The 19,692-nt window shown below is 40.2% G+C and overlaps 1 protein-coding gene and 3 long non-coding RNA genes across 6 annotated transcripts in view; 3 read left to right on the top strand and 1 right to left on the bottom strand.

Annotated features, from left to right (window-relative positions):
* Positions 1-15,192, bottom strand: part of LOC126926857 (uncharacterized) — a 56,891-nt gene extending 41,699 nt beyond the window's left edge. The window contains exon 1 of the long non-coding RNA XR_007714952.1: positions 14,904-15,192. This is a non-coding gene — a long non-coding RNA (uncharacterized LOC126926857). The remainder of the gene's footprint in view (positions 1-14,903) is intronic.
* The window catches only part of LOC126926830 (A disintegrin and metalloproteinase with thrombospondin motifs 3-like), a 305,556-nt gene that overhangs the window by 282,559 nt on the left and 3,305 nt on the right, over positions 1-19,692 (top strand). The window lies entirely within an intron of this gene.
* Positions 364-19,668, top strand: LOC126926832 (uncharacterized). Of its 3 annotated transcripts, XR_007714910.1 has the most exons (7): positions 364-571; positions 2,117-2,138; positions 2,273-2,430; positions 2,513-2,648; positions 2,877-2,958; positions 13,669-13,928; positions 19,654-19,668. It is a non-coding gene; the product is annotated as an uncharacterized LOC126926832 (long non-coding RNA). The 3 variants fall into 3 exon arrangements; XR_007714909.1 differs by lacking the exon at positions 364-571 and having other exon boundaries at positions 1,911-2,138; XR_007714911.1 differs by lacking the exons at positions 364-571; positions 13,669-13,928; positions 19,654-19,668 and adding an exon at positions 3,038-3,519 and having other exon boundaries at positions 1,856-2,138.
* LOC126926894 (uncharacterized) lies at positions 15,215-17,696 on the top strand. Its single transcript, XR_007714997.1, has 2 exons — positions 15,215-15,361; positions 16,156-17,696. It is a non-coding gene; the product is annotated as an uncharacterized LOC126926894 (long non-coding RNA).

The following is a 19,692-nucleotide window of genomic DNA, read 5'->3' as shown; positions in this document are numbered from 1 at the left end:
ATAATTCGTTAAGATTATAGTGTCTATTAATTTTACCATAACGAGTTTAACAGAGCTTTCGAAACTAAAAGCTTTATCACAGACGATAAACCCTTTGAGTGCTGAATACTCACGGCCTATGTCGTCCGTACGGACGGCGCGTGTCTAGCGCTGACGATCGCTGTGGACGGAATACTTTTTCGTTAGACTGAACTCTGTTGATTAACTATTCAAAGCGCAAATCGTAATAAGTTATAGTAGTTTAAATGATTAAAATGAAAGAGATTTTAATTATTTATTATAAACATTGAAATTTACAGTTAACTAGAATTTGCGTAATAAACTAGAAAACTAAATTTAGTAAATATGTGAAATCCCTAGAGTTCATGTAGGATAGGGATTCTTTTTGTTTTACGGGTAGCACGACAAGCTGTGTTTAACGGAGAGATCGATACGGACGAGCAGTTGAAGAAGTACGTGTTCCCCAGACGGACGGACAGAGAGTTACATTAGAGAGACAGACAAGGTTATAGAATAGTTGTTTAAGATTGTAAAGACTGAAGATTTAAGATTTAAAGACTGAAGAAGAAAGGTCGATAGCTCAGGACGTTGAAAATCGATTCTCAATTTTCAGGTAAACATTGCACCAAAGACTTATAACTTCCCGTTTAGATAATCATCGTTATTGATTGTTATAGACGCATATTAATTGTTGTTCATTTTTGTATTTTATCAAATCATTTCATAATAAAAAAAAACTCGATTTTCAGACTTCAGAATCGAAATATTAAACTCCCAATAGACGATGAGACAGCAGCACTGATACCGATACGGATTCAAACTTCGTATTCCGAGACATTGTCTTAGAGGAAGCATAAATAACATCCACAAGAAAAACAAAGACGGAAATGGAGAAACTCAACGTGGACATGGAAAAACTTCTAGAGACCCTTTAAAGACGAGATAAGAGGGAAATAGTTGAAACAAACAACAATATAGAACGATTAGAAGGAACTCAGAAAGCCACAAACTGGATATCAGAGTATGAAGAGGAATGCAAAAAATACAAAATGAAAAGCGATGAGGAAAAGTCAAAGGTTTGAGAAAGTACCTAGGAAAAACAGCAAAAAGGTGGTACCAAACAAATCTACTGAAAGCTGGAGGACACAACTGGGAAGATTGGAGAGAAGCATTTATCAAAGCCTTTAAGAATAAAGGTTGGCCGGCAATACGATATGCTTACAACTGTAAATACCTTTCAGGTTCGTTCGTAGAATATGCAATAGAGAAAGAATGACTAATATTGGAAGTAAAAAGGAAAATGGATGAAGAGGTGAGGATACACCTGATTGTCATTGGATTACCTATCGAAGTCCAAGACAAAATCGAAAGCGATAATATACAGACAACAAATGACCTAATAGGAATATATTTAAATATATTATGCAAACGTTGGACAACGTTATGTTTTGTTAAACTAACAGGATACACTAAAAGTACATTATCAAGAAAGGGGATGTGGCCCGTAAGCAAGTATGTTCTTCTAGATATGACCATCAGACAGTACCTGTGATGCGGTTATCCCGGAAGTACATTGCGGAGTCGGTAGAGAGCGTTTCCTGACCTCTCGCAAGGGAGACAATAGATGAGGATTTAAGGGTGTCGAATCGGGATCTTTGCAACGCGGAGGCGACTCGTTCCTACGCCCTTCCTCTTCCTCTTCGCCCGATGTGCTTTCCTCTATGACGATTTGAGGCTCGCCATAGTTTGCCACATTCACATTCGGGCTGCACAATTGTCTTCTCATCTTGATTTAGAAAACTCTCACTTGAACATAAATAAAACGTTTCTTCGTTGAAACCGTATCATAGTGGAGAACGATCGAACAGTACAAAAGAATGAATAAATTTAAGTCACATTTTTATTAATTTTCTTTTGTATGTAAAAACAAATCTGATAGATTCAAAGATACAAGATCTTCCGATCTTCCTTTATTGCACGGACGAGCAGTTGAAGAAGCACGTGTTCCCCAGACGGATGGACAGAGAGTTACATTAGAGAGACAGACAAGGTTATAGAATAGTTGTTTGAGATTGTGAAGACTGAAGATTTAAGATTTAAAGACTGAAGAAGAAAGATCGGTAGCTCAGGACGTTCAGGTAAACATTGCACCAAAGACTTATAATTTCCCGTTTAGATAATCATCGTTATTGATTGTTATAGACGCATATTAATTGTTGTTCATTTTTATATTTTATCAAATCATTTTATAATAAAAAAACTCGATTTTCAGACTTCAAAATCGATCCCTGAATTATCGCATTATTGAACCTTATAAATATAACACGAGTTAATAATTTAGTTGTGTGTGAAAAATTCAGTGCTTGGGAAAACTAAAAAAACCAGATGTAGAGTTTTCTTACAAGTGGTGACCACTTCAACAATAACGAGGTACTATTGGCATTTGTTTACTGCCGTAAGGAATGCATTTATATTTATTTCACACAAATGTAATAGTATTACTTCTGCATAGGTGTTCGGAAAAATTGAAAAACCCATACATGCGTCCTTAGTCCATGCCGAGCACTTACAGAAAACGCATATATATGTCCTTAGTCCACACCGATAGCTTTAGCCAGACACCTATATGCGCCCACAGCACTCAAAAGGTTAAAACACTGTTCTTTATATCATTTCCCTATTTACAGTTGCGATATCGGGAATAACTTTAAACCGTTTTAAACGTCGTTTACTCGATTAAGTCGCGCGTAACGATATTTGTCGTGGAATCTCGCAAAGAACGTAAAGCACACGTAACGATTCATCGATAAATCGGTTAACGACGTTGTTACGATTATCACGAACACACCCGTTAACGATATTTTTTCCATTTTTAGGTTGTTCGCGAACGAAAGGGAATCGTCTCGAGAAAGAAAAATCGCTTATAAGTATTTGAGCACATCGAACTTTCAACGCTCGGTAAGTATTCGTAAAATCCTACAAAAGTATTACAGCCATCTCGATCGTTTAATTCGATTAAAAACATTTTCGTTTTTAGAGAATTTATTCAACGGTAGTCGTTCGATGTACTAGGTTGTCCGAGAAGTTTCTTTCGTTTCATAAAATGATAATAGATGAGCAACAATTTCTGTTTTATATCATTTTATCGAATTAGGTGCGATCCATTTCCTTATATCTCTATTATTATGTTCGTGCATAATTCGATAAACTAATATAAAAGAAAGGACATCGCGCGTCTATTATTTCTTTATAAAACGAACACAACGTATTAAGTTGCCCGAAAAGTGTCTTTCTTTCGCAAAAAGAATTTTTTACTACAGTGCACCTTCGTACAAACGTGAAAGTAAGTCTGTGAAATATCGCGGTGTTTATCTCAACAGAACAAAACGGATCGTACGTAATTCGACAAAATAATATAAAAGAAAGAACGTGCGTCTATTATTTCCTCATAAAACGAGAGAAACTTTTCGGACAACCTAATAGTAGCGGTACAGCAAGAATAACCTTTCAGAGGCGAATCGTATAGAACGGATAAAAAGAAAAAATAGGAAACTAGGAAAGTAGAAAAAAGTCGGAGATTTCATGCGAAAACGGAGAAGCGCACTAGCGCGCGACGAGTTTTCCAAGCGTTTTATCTACGACAAATGCAAACACCATTTGGCTGAACATCTGACAGCACAGGCGGTATGACCTATGTTGAACCATGTTGATCGAAACGACGAAAGGTCACGCGTTAGCCTGCTTTGACAAAACGGTGCCACTTGAGTGGAATCATGCGATTTCTCTTACCGTATCGTCGTTTGATCCTTCCGTCGATTCTAATGGAAAATTGAAATTTCATTTCTGTTGCTTCTTAACAACACGACATAACGAGAAATCGAACGACTCGTTGTTATTTCATTTCGCTCTATCTCCTCGTTTTATTTATACATCTTTCGAAAAGCTATCGTCGATAGCGTTTTTAAACAGTTAACCGCGTTTCATGAATTAAACAGGTCGAGAAAAATGTTAATCTCGGTGTGTTTCATCTGTCGTATAATATAAAACATTACCATTTACCATAAAAATTCCAAATTTTAGTAAGAAGCGCTAAGAATGTTATTTAGTGATACGTTCGCTTTGTCAGTAAAACTGAAAAATTTGATTTGTTCCTTTGTTATATCGGTTATTCCCTGTACAACGTATTCCTTTTTATAAACTCAGTTGATTATTTTCACCGATATATCGGCTATGCCCGAATTGTTTGCGCAATTTTGTATGCTTGCAAATTGAGTGGATGTTTCACTGCGTGTGTCCGGTATTCCCCGATAACGATCGAAATATAATACAGAAAATATAATGCGAATCAGTTTTTTGGTCGAATGTGTGTTGAATAAATTATCGAATATGCAATTCCACGAACACGAGCTTCGAAAGTTGCTCCACCATCTACGAGTTCAACCGTAAAACCTACGCTTCCTATCAAAAAACATTTCCCCAATTTTATACCAGTTATATCATTGATCGAATCCACTTCACGTTGCTGGTGTTAGATTTGCCAAGTGCCACTTTGTGCGATATTCTGTTTCGAGAAATACCACACTGGGAAGATCCACTGAATTTCTTCTATCTTTTCACATTTTTCTTGTTTACGAATTTTGTTATTTTGTTACAATTTTAACATTTTATGTGGGAAATAATTCATTTTTTCGAAGAAAAATGTAAGCCATCGTCATTTTGGTTTAACGTCGTCGTAAAACTTATAACAGGAACACGTAACACATTTTCTTTGTGTTCGACGTGTATACTCGTCGTCGTTTATTTTTATTTGCATTTTATTCACGTTGATTTCTAAAACTAAATTCCACGGTTAACTGGTTAACAGTACATCGCGCTTCGTGAATATTTCAATTCACTCTTCTATGCTAAGGAATCGCACGAGTCATCTGATGCGTCATTCGTCTATCATCTGACACGGACGAAGAAAGGAAGAATTTCTCGAGATTTTACGCAGAACGAAAATTTGTTTTTCGATATACGCTACAATTTTGTTTTTCTCATCGAGATTATACGAGAAAGTAAAATGTACTATTGTTCGTTTTATTCCGCGCGATTCTCAACTTTTATAATCTCGCGTAACGTAACAAAGCATTGCAAAAAGAAATAAAAAGGTGGAAAAGTAAAAACTGAAAAATATGTTGCACGTAGAAATTTCTTACGATTTCTCTTCAAACTTTGAAAATTTGGATTCAAATTAACGCGATATAGTATCATTTACATGTACAGTTTAGTTGATAACAAACTAACAGCAAACAAAGCAATGTTTATCGATGTTTTACGAAATTTATTTATTACACGACTTATATTTGTGTGACTTTTTCTTCGTAATTTCGTAATTGATTGTTATTCTGGGTGTTTAGATATTTTTCATTCTGTCCACAGTTTCCACTCGGTCGTATCTTCCTTTCGTTAACAAACTTTCTCGAGTTTGAGGAAAATATGAGAGAACCGTTACTTTATATGCAAGTTTCTTTCTTCGAACGTTAAAAGTTCGAAATTTTCTTCAAGCATCAGGAGTATTTTCATTTGTCGAAACGAGGACGAAATTGGGGTATAAAACTTGGCGAGCGCTGCAGCATCGAGAATTAATGATATTGTGCTTCAACTTAATTTATCGCCATGAAAATGCTGGTCTGCACTTAGTCGACCACGAACTTTTACTATTTCGGACTTTTTCCTCCTAATATTTTATATTGGGTTGGCAACTAAGTGGTTGCGGATTTTATCATTAGGTGGCACTGACAAAATCCGCAATCACTTAGTTGCCAACCCAATATTATCGTTCCATCTGAAGCTTCTATTATTTAAAGCATCGTATTAAACCTTGTGTCCGAGTACAATGTTTCCAGTAATATTATACAGGTTGGTTGGTAACTGGTGGTACAAACGGAAAGGGGGTGATTCTACGCGAAAAAGAAGTCGAAAATATAGAATAAAAATTTTTCGTTTGAGGCTTCGTTTTCGAGAAAATCGACTTTGAATTTTCGCTCGGTACGCGTGCACTTTATCACGTCTCGTTATAACGGACCTCACTGTACATCGTTGTCTCGATGGATATTATCGCAGTTTAAGTTTGTTTTTGCCGTAACGGAAAATTAGGAATACATAATGAAATAACATGAAGTAATTATAAAGTTTATTATTACAAAAATTGCTGAAAGTGTTGCCCATTCTGTCCAACACATACTTCTGCTCTTCTAATTAAATTTCTATGAACACTTTCTAACGCATTCGTTTGTTTTAAAGTATGAAAGGCTACAATAATCTTTTCTTTCAATTGCTCGAAAATAAAACCTCGAACGAAATATTTCTATTCTATATTTTCGACTTCTTTTTTCGCGTAGAATCACCCCCTTCCCGCTTGTACCACCAGTTACCAACCACCCTGTATATTGGGTTGTCCGGAAAGTGTCTTTCTTTCAAAGAGACGTCTTTTTCAACGACGCATCTTTATACAAACATAAAACCTAATCTGTCGAACATTGTGATCTTTAGTTTGATAAAACAAAACGGATCATAGGTAATTCGATAAAATAATATAAAACGGAAAATGTGCATCCATTATTTCCTTATAGAACGAAAGAAACTTTTCGGACGACCTAATAGTTTCGTATTGCCATAAACGGAGAAAATTCAAACTTTCTAAGTAACTTAAACTAAAACTCGAAATTCGTTAAAGTAAAATTGAGGAAAAATCAAACATTGTGCATAGTAACTTTCTAAATTTTTATGTATAATGTTCGTCGTAATAATATCAACGATAGAATATAATCAGAAGAGTACGCGTGCGATAAATTCGATCGTGCGTTTAAAAAGAAATAAATGAAAATTTCAATAAGAACGTAGTTGGCGATTTAATAGAATTTCAATAGAATTTCAATAATGGACAAGAATTTCGTTATTTGTCCGGTAACGTCGTTGTGTCCATTTTCGTAAAAGCCAGATTACGATTGCACGTTTTTCTCGATTCGAAGCTTCGTCAAGTTTAATCCGGCGACCGGTTTAGGCTACAGTATGTTTCAAATTTCCAGCCCTTTGTATGCAGAAAAATCATTCGGCTCGATGAACCGCGTGAAATGTAGAAGTTCACTGATTCAGCGAACGAAAATAAATCGCATGCAATATTAAATCGATATCGTCGACCTGAGGGCGAACTTTCTCTTTGGAATCTCGTATCTTGGACACGTCGAATCAAACTTTCGAAATTCGATATTTCCACCGATTCAATGCTACTCGTATGACTTTTTTTTTGCGTGGGGAGGGAAAAATGCTATTACGCATGCCCAGTGACCCGCATCACTGGGTTATGTGGGAGTCGGTCGGATGTCGTTGCCATACCCACTAAAAACCCCTCCTCCTTCTTCCTCCGCTTAGAGGGCAGACAACCCCGGTAAAACCTGTCGGCAGTCATCAGGGTTGTCCTTTCGTGCCCCGTTGTATCTACTTCTTCGGGCAGTTACTGCTCATGTCGTCCTCTCAGCCAGTTCAGAATACTGGGCTGGTCTCCTTCTGCGGTTTTTCGTTGTTTCGTGTTCTTGCCCTCATTGCTCCGCGTAGTTGTTGTTTCGCTCGTTCTCCTCCTTGCCTCTTCCCAGGCCCTCGCTGTCACCCTCCTGTGACACATGACGGTCTTGCAGAATTGCCTGAATTTATTCCAGCTCTCGTCCTTGGCGGTCACCGTGGCGATCAGATTGCCCACGTCTATCTTCCCGCCCAGAGCGTTCTCCAGCTCGATCCTTCTGTCCGTCCACTTCGGGCACGCGAAGAGGGCGTGCTCTGAACCGTCGTTCGGGTCTCCACAGTCGAGACAGTTGCTGTCGCTGTCCCTGCCAATCCTTTTCCTATAGACACCGAAGCTCCCATGCCCGGTTAGCAGCTGCTTGGTGTGGTGTCCATCCTTTTTTTGGTAAACAGCAGCGCACTCGGTATTGGCTTCTTTGTGATATTTTCCTTTTTGTAGTTGTTCCACTCCTTCTGCCAGTCCTCTTGGGCCTTCTTGCGAATCGCCTCCAGTTCCTCCTTCAGCTTGCTGCCGTCATCCGTGCCAATCCTGGACCCATGGATCTTGTTCCTCTCGTAGGTCTCTCCGAGCATCTTTATCTTTATGTAAATCGGGAGATTCCCGGTCAACACGCAAAGTGCCGCGTGGGAGACGGTACGGTATGCCGTCGTTGTTATGCACAGGGCCGTTCGTTGTGCTCGTTTCAGCTTTTTCCTGTTCTTATCGGTATTCGCTGCTCTAGCCCACACCGGTGCTCCGTAAGTTACGATGGACTCCCACATATTGTAGTAGAGCCTACGAGCCAAGCTGGGCGACCCGTTGATGTTGGATAGAATTCCCCTAAGGGCTCCTATTAACTTGTCGGCTCTATTACACACCATCTCGATATGCGCACCGAACCTCCGACTGGAGTCGATGACGACTCCGAGATACCTGATGCGATCGACCGTTTCGATGTCCGAGGAGCCCAACCTGAGTTTCACCACTCTCGGCACGCGCAAGCTTGTGATGAGCATGACCTCCGTTTTTTCTCTCGCCAGGGTGAGCCCGACACTCGTGCACCAATCGTTGACGATCCTTAGCATCGTGTTGACCTTGGCGGAGGCCTCTTCGTTCCTCTCGACGGAACATGTGATGGCCAGATCATCCGCGAAGGCGGTTGCTCTGACCATTGGCATGTTGTCGAGTCTCTCGAGAAACCGGTCGTATACCAAGTTCCACAGGAATGGTCCGAGGATGGATCCCTGCGGAACTCCCGCCGCCACCTCGTGCTCCACCGTGCCGTGCTGGTTGCTCACGATGATCCTCCTTCCGGATAGGTAACTGCCGATTAGCCTTTTGACCTTCCATGGCAGATTCCCCTTGTCAAATTCCTCGTATATGCTCTTCCAGCTGAGCGAATTGAAGGCATTGCTAATATCCAGGGTGATCATCACGCATATTACCTTCTTCCGTTTGCAGATGCTGGCAAACTTCATCACCTGCGTGATGGCATCTACCGCACTCCTCTTCTTTCTGAAGCCATATTGCCTCCGATGGAACGGGTCCATTCCGATGCATCTCTCGATGATCTTCTTAATGCATTTTTCCCAGATCTTGCTCATGGTTGGGAGTATGCTTATCGGCCGGTACGCGTTAGGGAGACTGGGATCCTTTCCCGGTTTCCTTAGCAGTATTACTCTGGCCGTCTTCCAGCAGTCTGGGATCCTTCCTGATTCGGTGATGCCGTTGAACGTCCTTGTCACGAGCTCGCTCCTGCGACTCGCTACCAGCTTCGCGATCTCGCCCGGCACGCCATCGACTCCTGCAGCCTTCTTGGTGTTCATTCTTCCGGCGGCATCGACGACATCGCCTTCGCCGATGGCGACGCTGAGGCTAATATCTCCTTCTTTTTCGGTCTCTGCCTCTTCACGGCCCTCATAATGGGGGGTCCGTGTCCCAAGGTGAATAGCCTCTGTAGGACTGCCTTCACCATGTCGATCGGCATTTCGTTGGTTGGTCCCTTGCTTTTACATTTCTTCATGACCGTGCGATAGGGTTTGCCCCAAGGGTCGCTCTCCAGTATCTTGCAGTATTCTGCCCAAGCTGTTTTTTTATTGCGGGCGATCTCCTTTTTTAACTGCCTTCGGATCTCCTTGTAGGCGTTGACGAGGGGCTCGGTGCTGCCGGCATTCTTCTTCCTTTCTCTCGTCACCTTCCTGAGCGCTTTGTGCGCCTGCGCTCTCAGTTCCGCGATCATCGGGTTCCACCAGTAGTTCGCGTACTTGCGGCTCGCCGCACAGTTCGACTTCCTTAGCATCCCTTCGCACGTACCTTCGATGCTCTTTTGCAAGGGCTCGGCCCCATCCTCTCCGATAGCCGCGTTGAGGTCCTCCTTCTTCAGTGTGTCGTCGAATCTGCTCAGGAACTCCTCCGGCGACATGTCCTTGGTCACGTACCTGTAGAACTTCGATACGGTTCGGGTCTTCCTCGCCTTAAACCTGTGGAGCACGTACAGATGGTCCGAGACCGAGTATTTGTCCAAGACCGCGCTTCCGGCGTGTATCTCGCTGACGTTGTTGGATACGCTTATTATGTCGGGGAAGCTCGTCTTCCCGTTCATGAAGAAGGGGTACTTTTCCTTGAGCCTCAATGGAAACACCCGGTGGCCGCTTAGTGCCTCCATTAAGACTCTCCCTCTCTTGTCTGTGGTCGATCCTCCCCAACAGGTTGACTTTGCGTTGAAGTCTCCGGCCACGACGACCTTGCCGTGTCTTCTAGCAACGCTCTTCGTCATAGTCGACAGCGTGTCTATGTATTTGGAGTATGCTAGCTTATTTATGTTGGGCGAACAGTATCCGCTGAAGCAGAAGACGTCGCCGACGCGGACGCCCACTATCCCGTCGCTCTTGACCTCTGTTGTTTCATCAGGCAGTTTGCCATTGAGGAGTGTGACCCATATCGAGGCGTCTCCTTTGGTATAATTAAACCAGTGCGGTATCTGCCTGTTCGGCTCGGAAATTATTATTATATCCGGCCTAAGTTCGATCGCGCATTGGTGCATCATGTCCTGCGCCAGCTTGCATCTGTTGAGGTTTATCTGCAGTATCCTCATTTATTCTCTTTCAACCGCCTTCTATATTCTGGACAAGCCAGGGATCCGGTTACGTGGTCAAATTTCACTCCTTTCTCCTTGCTGCAGATGGAGCAGCGGGGTGCGTTGACGCAGGCAGCTATCGTGTGGTCTTTGGCTCCGCACTTCCTGCAAATCTCCTTTCCAGGGTTTATCGCCGTACATTTGTTCGCGATATGCCCGAACATGTGACATCCGAAGCACTTTACCACATTGGGTAGTGCCTTTATCGAGGCTATCGTCAAGCCGGTTCTGATCTTCCGGCTCGCTCCCTCTTTGGCCAGATAGGCTTTCGGCATCGTCACTATTGCCGATTGGGTGCCCCACGTCGCCATTTTTAGGGTCTTTACTTCGACCTCGGTGATGTCGCTTATGCCCAGTTGCATTACTATCTCCCTGGCTAGTTCTTCCTTGCCTACGAGCGGGTCTATATCCCTGATCTCTACGGAGGTCTTGTCGCGCATTGGTAGCGCTCTCACCTTGCCTCTTAGCGCCGTGTTCATATCCGCCGCGGTCTTTTTGGCGTTGCTACCTGCTTTCAGCTCGATCAGAATGTCACCTGTTCTGGTCCTCCTAATTCCACAGCTCTCTTTTAGGGTCTCCCTAGCCCCCATCAAGTCTTTGTAGACCTGGATCCACTCCTTGTCTTACCCTACTTTGACGAGGATGGCTTCTGGTCTGTTACGTATTCTCTTCGGTCCCTCCGGCCTCTTTGGCTTGTCCAATGCCGCCCTTCCTGCGTTCGCCTTCCTGACCATACTCGTATGACTTTGATATTTGTCGATACACCCCGGTACACGTGTAACGACATTTGCGACTTCGACGCATGGAAAATCCGTCTCGTAAAATGTGCGCTAGCCTGTGCTGAACTGGTGAATGATTGCCACGTTAGAACGAAGTAGCTTCAATAAATAATTGATATGCAGCGACATAAAGAAAGTAGTGGCAAAGTAAAAATTTTAATGTAAATCTTTCGATGGATGCAAAGGCGTAATAAAAAAAGGTAATAAAAAGATTTCGAAGCAAAACTAGATTATTTGAAATTCTCTGACGAAAATGCTACGATAGAAGGTCCTTTAGTGCGGAAATTACGTTACAGAATTTTTTCGAATGGAAAGAACACAATGTAGTTATTGATTTTGAAGAACGTTCCATAAAATATTGAGTTACTTAAGCTGCTTATATTTTGATTTTTGTAAATAAGCAAACGCGTATTGTTTATCATTTTATTGTTAACTTATTTATTCCACCTTTTCTATTATTCGTTATTTAATATTAAAAATTACACTTATTTTCTTAAAGTTGATTCATATAATTATCATGCTTTCCTTTATGAATTAATTGAATGTTAACGCGTCGCGTAATTTATAAGTATTAAGAAAAATCGTTTATTCGAGTACATTATTCACCTCAATTAAGAAGCGCGAAAGAATATATTCTTGTTCGATTTATCACGAAAAATAAAATCTTGCACGTGTGTACAAGCTGTTGGTTTCATCCAAAAACTACGACGCATGGAATAGAGAAACAGATATATATGCAAATGCACGTAATATATAAGAGAGAAACGTATGTACGAGTCCATAAATCGAAGTACGAACTGAAAAGGGAAATTTAAATTTTATCGAAAATTCTACTTCTAATCGACGTCTGCGTAAGATACGAGGACTAGCTGTTGGCGAGATACGGAAGCAATTTGTAGGTTCGAAGGGGAATATCGAGAAACTGGTGGAATACGCGAAGCTGTCGCCAAATTTTAACGTCTAATAACTTCCAATGGCTGTCTGATATTCGCACGGTAACATTTCCAACGAAATAACGAGAGCGATTCGCAAAAGAAAATATCGACTCGCAACATTCGTTCTGGGCGCGTGCTGCGTGAGCGCGTCTGCGTAATCCGTTTTTAACGGGCGAAAAAGTCAGTGTTATTGCTAAAGCGAACGTACTAGGAAAAAAGTAGCGAAGCGTAGAACTTTAAAAATAAAACAACATTTTTCCACGCTATATTCCTTCTGATATTTACGAAGCCTTCGTGTGCCAAAAGAATCTGACATTCTAATGTGACAATAAACAGGAAATCTTTTAAGCAAACAGAAAAGAAAAATACACATATCTCGAGTTCTCATCGGGATTAGGGGCGTGTAACGAATCTTCATTTGGATTAACCATTGTTGTTATACGATATGGATAGTATTTACTGGTACCGACATGATTACAGTACCGATATGGTACAGAGTTTGACAAGTAACCGTGGCAATTAGATACTCGAGATGCCAATGACAATGATCTTAGGTTCAATAACGAATCCACGGTCAAAGGGATAACAAATACGTCTTCTTCCAAAGTCTAAGTCGTACTGAGCTTACTTGTCCACAATTCAAGTGTAACTCAACTTACTTGTCTACGATATAAGTAGAACTCAACTTACTTGTCTACAGTATAAGTAGAACTCCCTCAGTCCAAATGGAACTGCACTTATATACTCGTCTCTGTACCCCTCGGGTCAACTATATTTTTAAGGAGATCTATACAATTACTCCATAGCTTTGTTAGGTAAAAACGTCCATGCCATGACCGTGGCTACGTTTAGCGACCAGTTGTGTCACTTCGAGCCCAAGCCTACTGTCATAAATCTCGGGTAAACATAGTCGGATTAAATCATAAACAACTACTTCTGAGTTTTATTATTTAAGTGCAGCTATAATAAAAAGTCTAGACTAAAGTATTGGGGGTCTTCCCAAAAATTCCAAAAGAAAGGCCCCGATGTCCTTTTATCTCCAACATGTATATAGGAGAAATGAAATAGTATAGTAATTTTTTAATTGCACACTAAATTAGTATTAAATTCCATACGATATTTTCAAAGATCTTGTATCTTTGAATCTATCAGATTTGTTTTTAGATACAAAAGAAAATTAATAAAAATGTGACTTAAATTTATTCATTCTTTTGTACTGTTCGATCGTTCTCCACTATGATACGGTTTCAACGAAGAAACGTTTTATTTATGTTCAAGTGAGAGTTTTCTAAATCAAGATGAGAAGACAATTGTGCAGCCCGAATGTGAATGTGGCAAACTATGGCGAGCCTCAAATCGTCATAGAGGAAAGCACATCGGGCGAAGAAGAAGAGGAAGGGCGTAGGAACGAGTCGCCTCCGCGTTGCAAAGATCCCGATTCGACACCCTTAAATCCTCATCTATTGTCTCCCTTGCGAGAGGTCAGGAAACGCTCTCTACCGACTCCGCAATGTACTTCCGGGATAACCGCATCACAGGTACTGTCTGATGGTCATATCTAGAAGAACATACTTGCTTACGGGCCACATCCCCTTTCTTGATAATGTACTTTTAGTGTATCCTGTTAGTTTAACAAAACATAACGTTGTCCAACGTTTGCATAATATATTTAAATATATTCCTATTAGGTCATTTGTTGTCTGTATATTATCGCTTTCGATTTTGTCTTGGACTTCGATAGGTAATCCAATGACAATCAGGTGTATCCTCACCTCTTCATCCATTTTCCTTTTTACTTCCAATATTAGTCATTCTTTCTCTATTGCATATTCTACGAACGAACCTGAAAGGTATTTACAGTTGTAAGCATATCGTATTGCCGGCCAACCTTTATTCTTAAAGGCTTTGATAAATGCTTCTCTCCAATCTTCCCAGTTGTGTCCTCCAGCTTTCAGTAGATTTGTTTGGTACCACCTTTTTGCTGTTTTTCCTAGGTACTTTCTCAAACCTTTGACTTTTCCTCATCGCTTTTCATTTTGTATTTTTTGCATTCCTCTTCATACTCTGATATCCAGTTTGTGGCTTTCTGAGTTCCTTCTAATCGTTCTATATTGTTGTTTGTTTCAACTATTTCCCTCTTATCTCGTCTTTAAAGGGTCTCTAGAAGTTTTTCCATGTCCACGTTGAGTTTCTCCATTTCCGTCTTTGTTTTTCTTGTGGATGTTATTTATGCTTCCTCTAAGACAATGTCTCGGAATACGAAGTTTGAATCCGTATCGGTATCAGTGCTGCTGTCTCATCGTCTATTGGGAGCTTAATATTTCGATTCTGAAGTCTGAAAATCGAGTTTTTTTTTATTATGAAATGATTTGATAAAATACAAAAATGAACAACAATTAATATGCGTCTATAACAATCAATAACGATGATTATCTAAACGGGAAGTTATAAGTCTTTGGTGCAATGTTTACCTGAAAATTGAGAATCGATTTTCAACGTCCTGAGCTATCGACCTTTCTTCTTCAGTCTTTAAATCTTAAATCTTCAGTCTTTACAATCTTAAACAACTATTCTATAACCTTGTCTGTCTCTCTAATGTAACTCTCTGTCCGTCCGTCTGGGGAACACGTACTTCTTCAACTGCTCGTCCGTATCGATCTCTCCGTTAAACACAGCTTGTCGTGCTACCCGTAAAACAAAAAGAATCCCTATCCTACATGAACTCTAGGGATTTCACATATTTACTAAATTTAGTTTTCTAGTTTATTACGCAAATTCTAGTTAACTGTAAATTTCAATGTTTATAATAAATAATTAAAATCTCTTTCATTTTAATCATTTAAACTACTATAACTTATTACGATTTGCGCTTTGAATAGTTAATCAACAGAGTTCAGTCTAACGAAAAAGTATTCCGTCCACAGCGATCGTCAGCGCTAGACACGCGCCGTCCGTACGGACGACATAGGCCGTGAGTATTCAGCACTCAAAGGGTTTATCGTCTGTGATAAAGCTTTTAGTTTCGAAAGCTCTGTTAAACTCGTTATGGTAAAATTAATAGACACTATAATCTTAACGAATTATCTTTTGTATTCGTAAGAGGCCCGACGATTTCTTTATTATGGGAAAATAATTTCAGCGATATTTTTCGCTTTTAACGCGTTTGCAGCGCGTACGCGTATATCCTTGCCTGTTGCGCGTTATACGTTTTAACGTATGTGCATAATTTTCTATCTACCAAATACGCGCAGCATTTAACGAAGCAGAGCGAAACGTTTCTAAATTGAAATGTTAGAACGATGTTTCCGATAAAATTCTTTGTTCCCGGCAGGTTGAACTGCGAGACCGATGCGTTTAAAAGTGCAATTTTCGAGGAATTAAACGCACGAAATTCTGAATATTAGTTCCTTCGTTATGCCTTTGTTATATTCGTTTCTATCTTTATCATTATTCGACAGGTTATTCGCAACTCGTGCAACGAAATAGGAGGATATCCATACGTTGATCCAAATTTCTTCTTTCAATCATATAATTGGCTTTCTTTTGCATAAAACGATATTATCGAAACGTTATCATAGATATAATCTGGTTCTGGAAAAAATCGAAGAACGTCGTGTGAAAATCGATTTTAATTTAAATTGTCTTAAATATCCTTTAACGAATACGTCGTATTCTTTCGTTCTATTACGTTTAAATTAACAGTTATCGTCCTTTATGTCGGCCATTTCCTTCGTTTACGTTCTTTTTCACTTTCTGCCGTAATAGATCAGCCACGGATAGTCCATTTCGACGAATAGTTTCTCTCGATCGACGTGGAAACCGTCGAAAAGAAAGATTCAGGATATTGTAGCCGTTCGCCGATAAGGAGCGCCATTTACGCCGAAGGAGATCCGTTCTCTTAGAACGTTCATAGAGCTCTGGGTCTTTTCGTTCTATAGGATTAATATAAATCTAGAAATTGTACAGCCCAACTTTAAGTCTATCGCAGCTTCGTTCGAACGACGCTACATCGTCCTGTACAAATTTCGATTCCTCCGATGAAACGTGTATTCACAGCAAAGTACATTTTTCTGTAATCTTATTATGGCTTGCGAAAGTGTTCGAATAATCATGATCGTTCCGAGGTGACGCGTATCACACGAACAATAGAAAACTCGGAAAATATCGAAAGGTCGGATGATACCGGCGTTCGTACGGTAAAATCGTAAAATTGATTTCGATAACTTAACATCGTACGTGCGTTTCAGTTTAGTTGACTATTTGATCGATTAAAAGTTCAATTAATCTATTTACTTTGTTCGCGCGGTGCCGGCGTTTAAATTTCGAAAAAAAAACGCGCAGTTAGGAGAAAGCTGGAAACACATCGTATAATACGAGACTCGGATAGCCGAAACTTCACTGAGCTGGCGGAAATTTTGCGTAGGATCGCGTATTATGCCAAACATTTTGAAATCCCGTTAACGCTGTAACGAGACACGACTATCATGATTATGTTCGTTACATCAGTTGCGACTCTTCAATTTTTGTACTTTCGAGTCTGTCCCTATTTTAACGATAATAAAACATATTTGTAACGTTGGGAGAAGATTTTTAATCAAGAAAATTGAAACGAAAATGTGCGATCTTTTTTCATTTTCTTCAAAACGAAGGTATCCTCTAACGTTGTAAGAACGTAATTGGGTCGACCCATACATAACTCGAGCTGAAATGATCGAAAGGGCGTAGCAGGCTTTTTTTTTATTTATTACAAGCGTACAGTTTTGTCAGGTTCAGCCAAATATTAGGTTGCCCCAAAAGTGTCTTTCCTCTACGAATATGTCTTTTACGACAATGCATCTTTATACAAACACGACAGCTAATCTGTCAAATGTCGTGGTCTTTACCTTAATAGAACAAAATGGAACGTACGTAGTTCGATAAAATAAAGGAAACAAGAAACGTCGTGCGTCTATTATTTTCTTATAAAACGAAAGACTCTTTTGTTGTACAACCTGATATTTGAACTATCGATAATTTTCGAGAAAGGTCCTGTAACTTCCATATACATTTTCCGATCCATTTCAAATTTTTCCAATACAATTGTTGGGAATATGATACATTTACACTGTACATGTGAATGTGTGTGTAAGCATCAGAGGACGTCCGGGTCTTGGTTGAGACAAAAGACAAGAGCCAGTCGTTAGAAGTATCTGGAAGAGTCGGTTGACAACAAGCGTGCGTGCGAGTAGGTTTTTGAGGTCTTAAGAGTATAAGATATATGTATAACAGTTGTGTGCTAAATAAAGGGAATTATTTGTATTTCCGAATCCATTCTATATCTTTTCAGCATAATATATTTAAAGAAAAAGATTGATCGTACCTTCTGATCTGAAAAAATAGCTCTGTTTATTATACATTATACATTATACATGTGTATGGGAATTAACTAGTGTCTATATAGTTTCACACTGACAAAATAGTTTCGAGTTACTTGAAAATAGTTGCTTGATTCAAGCAACTGTACGCGTTAACAAAATAGTTCCAACTTACTTGAAAATAGTTGCTTGATTCAAGCAACTGTACGCGTTAACAAAATAGCTTCGAGTTATTTGAAAATACTTGCTTCACTCAACTGCACACATTAATAAAGTAGTTTCAAGTTACTTGAAAATAGTTGCTTGATTGAGGTAACTTGACCAATCTGAATCATCATAAAAACTTGGAAGGATATTTCAGACAAAATTACAGGTTCACATTGGCAAAATGATTTTAACTTACTTGAAAATAGTTGCTTGATTCAAGCAACTGTACACGTTAACAAAATAGTTTCAAGTAACTTGAAAATAGTTGCTTGATTCAGGTAACTTGACCAATCTGAATCATCATAAAAACTTGGAAAGATATTTCAAGCAAAATTACAGATTCACATTGGTAAAATAATAGGTTCACATTGACAAAATGGTTTCGAATTGCTTGAATTCAAATCGTTTGACGAAGCAACATGACTAATCTGAATAGTTTAATTGTCATCTTTATCCAAGACTCGCATTGTCAATCGAGCCATTCGGAAATCACATTGACCAACTCCAAAATTGAAAAGTAGAGAAAAGTAATTACAAGTATCGCAAGTGGTGAGACAATATGCGATAAAAATGAAAAGATGAGCGTGGCGTTAAGCTCTAAGGAACTAGAGGTTTTGTGAGAATCAATCGTGTACTTGGACGATGAAATTGCGAAATTATGAGATTGTCCAAAGATGAAGTTGGTCAATTTGACTTTCGCCAGGCTCGATCGTCACTACGACAGTTCTCGCGTATCGAAACTATCTTGATGTTTGTGTCGACAGGTGAGACGAATGAGCGATCGTGGCGGAGAAGAATCAGGACTGTTACGCCGCGCAACACATCCGCAGTCCATCCTGCGCGGCGTGACAGCCAACGGTCTACGTGCCGTCCTTCGAACCTTCCATAGGCCTAAGGACCCACCATAAATTGAAATCCTAACTGCATTGTTCGCACACATGGTTTGAGTCAATCTGTCTGCCAGAAAAGACTTTCTAATTCCAGAAGTGTTTTCAGCTGGTTCTTTAGAAGGGTCCTTGGGTTTATTACGTGCTCTTAAGAATTGCGGAGAAAGCAGATAGTGGCCTAACGAAAAAGGCGGAGATCTCCCTAACGGAAAATCCGAGTCTCCCCATAAACAATGTCGCCTAGGACCCAAGTTAGTAGGAGGCTTTTTCCTCCTATCTTCCTTCCCAACATTGGTCATAACCAATCAGCATCGCGGATCATTGTCCTCACTTGCCTAACTGAAAATGTAAGCAACGAATCCGCGTTCTTCGGTCAAAGGGCACACCCATACCGAGCTTTCCTCCGCATTCACATTAGAATAAAACTTTAGTGTTTGATCGTCTCTCACGGTGTCTAGAGTTCCTGCATTTCCTATAACTCTCACCGTTCCTACCTCTCCAGAGTTTGATCGTCTCTCACGGTGCCTAGAGTTCCTGCATTTCCTACAACTCTCACCGTTCCTACCTCTCTAAGAGTTTGATCGTCTCTCACGGTGTCTAGAGTTCCCATAATCCCTATAGCTCTCACCGTTCCTATATCTTTCAGAGTTCCTTCATCATTTCTCAAGGTGCCTACACGGCCTAGAGTCTCCTAAGGCTCTCACATTATCCAGAACTCCGACAGTTCCTATAACTCTCAAGGGCCTAGAGCGCCTAAACGGGAATTTACGACTCCCGTTGACGCGTATTCTAACGACCGCTTCTCCCCGCGATAGCTCGAAAATACAAGGACCATCGCCGAGGGAAGCTACTTT

Source organism: Bombus affinis, unplaced genomic scaffold, assembly GCF_024516045.1.
Source record: "Bombus affinis isolate iyBomAffi1 unplaced genomic scaffold, iyBomAffi1.2 ctg00000059.1, whole genome shotgun sequence".
NCBI lineage: Eukaryota > Metazoa > Arthropoda > Insecta > Hymenoptera > Apidae > Bombus > Bombus affinis.
The sequence above is the reverse complement of the archived record's forward strand: the minus strand, read 5'-3'. Positions and strand labels throughout refer to the sequence as shown.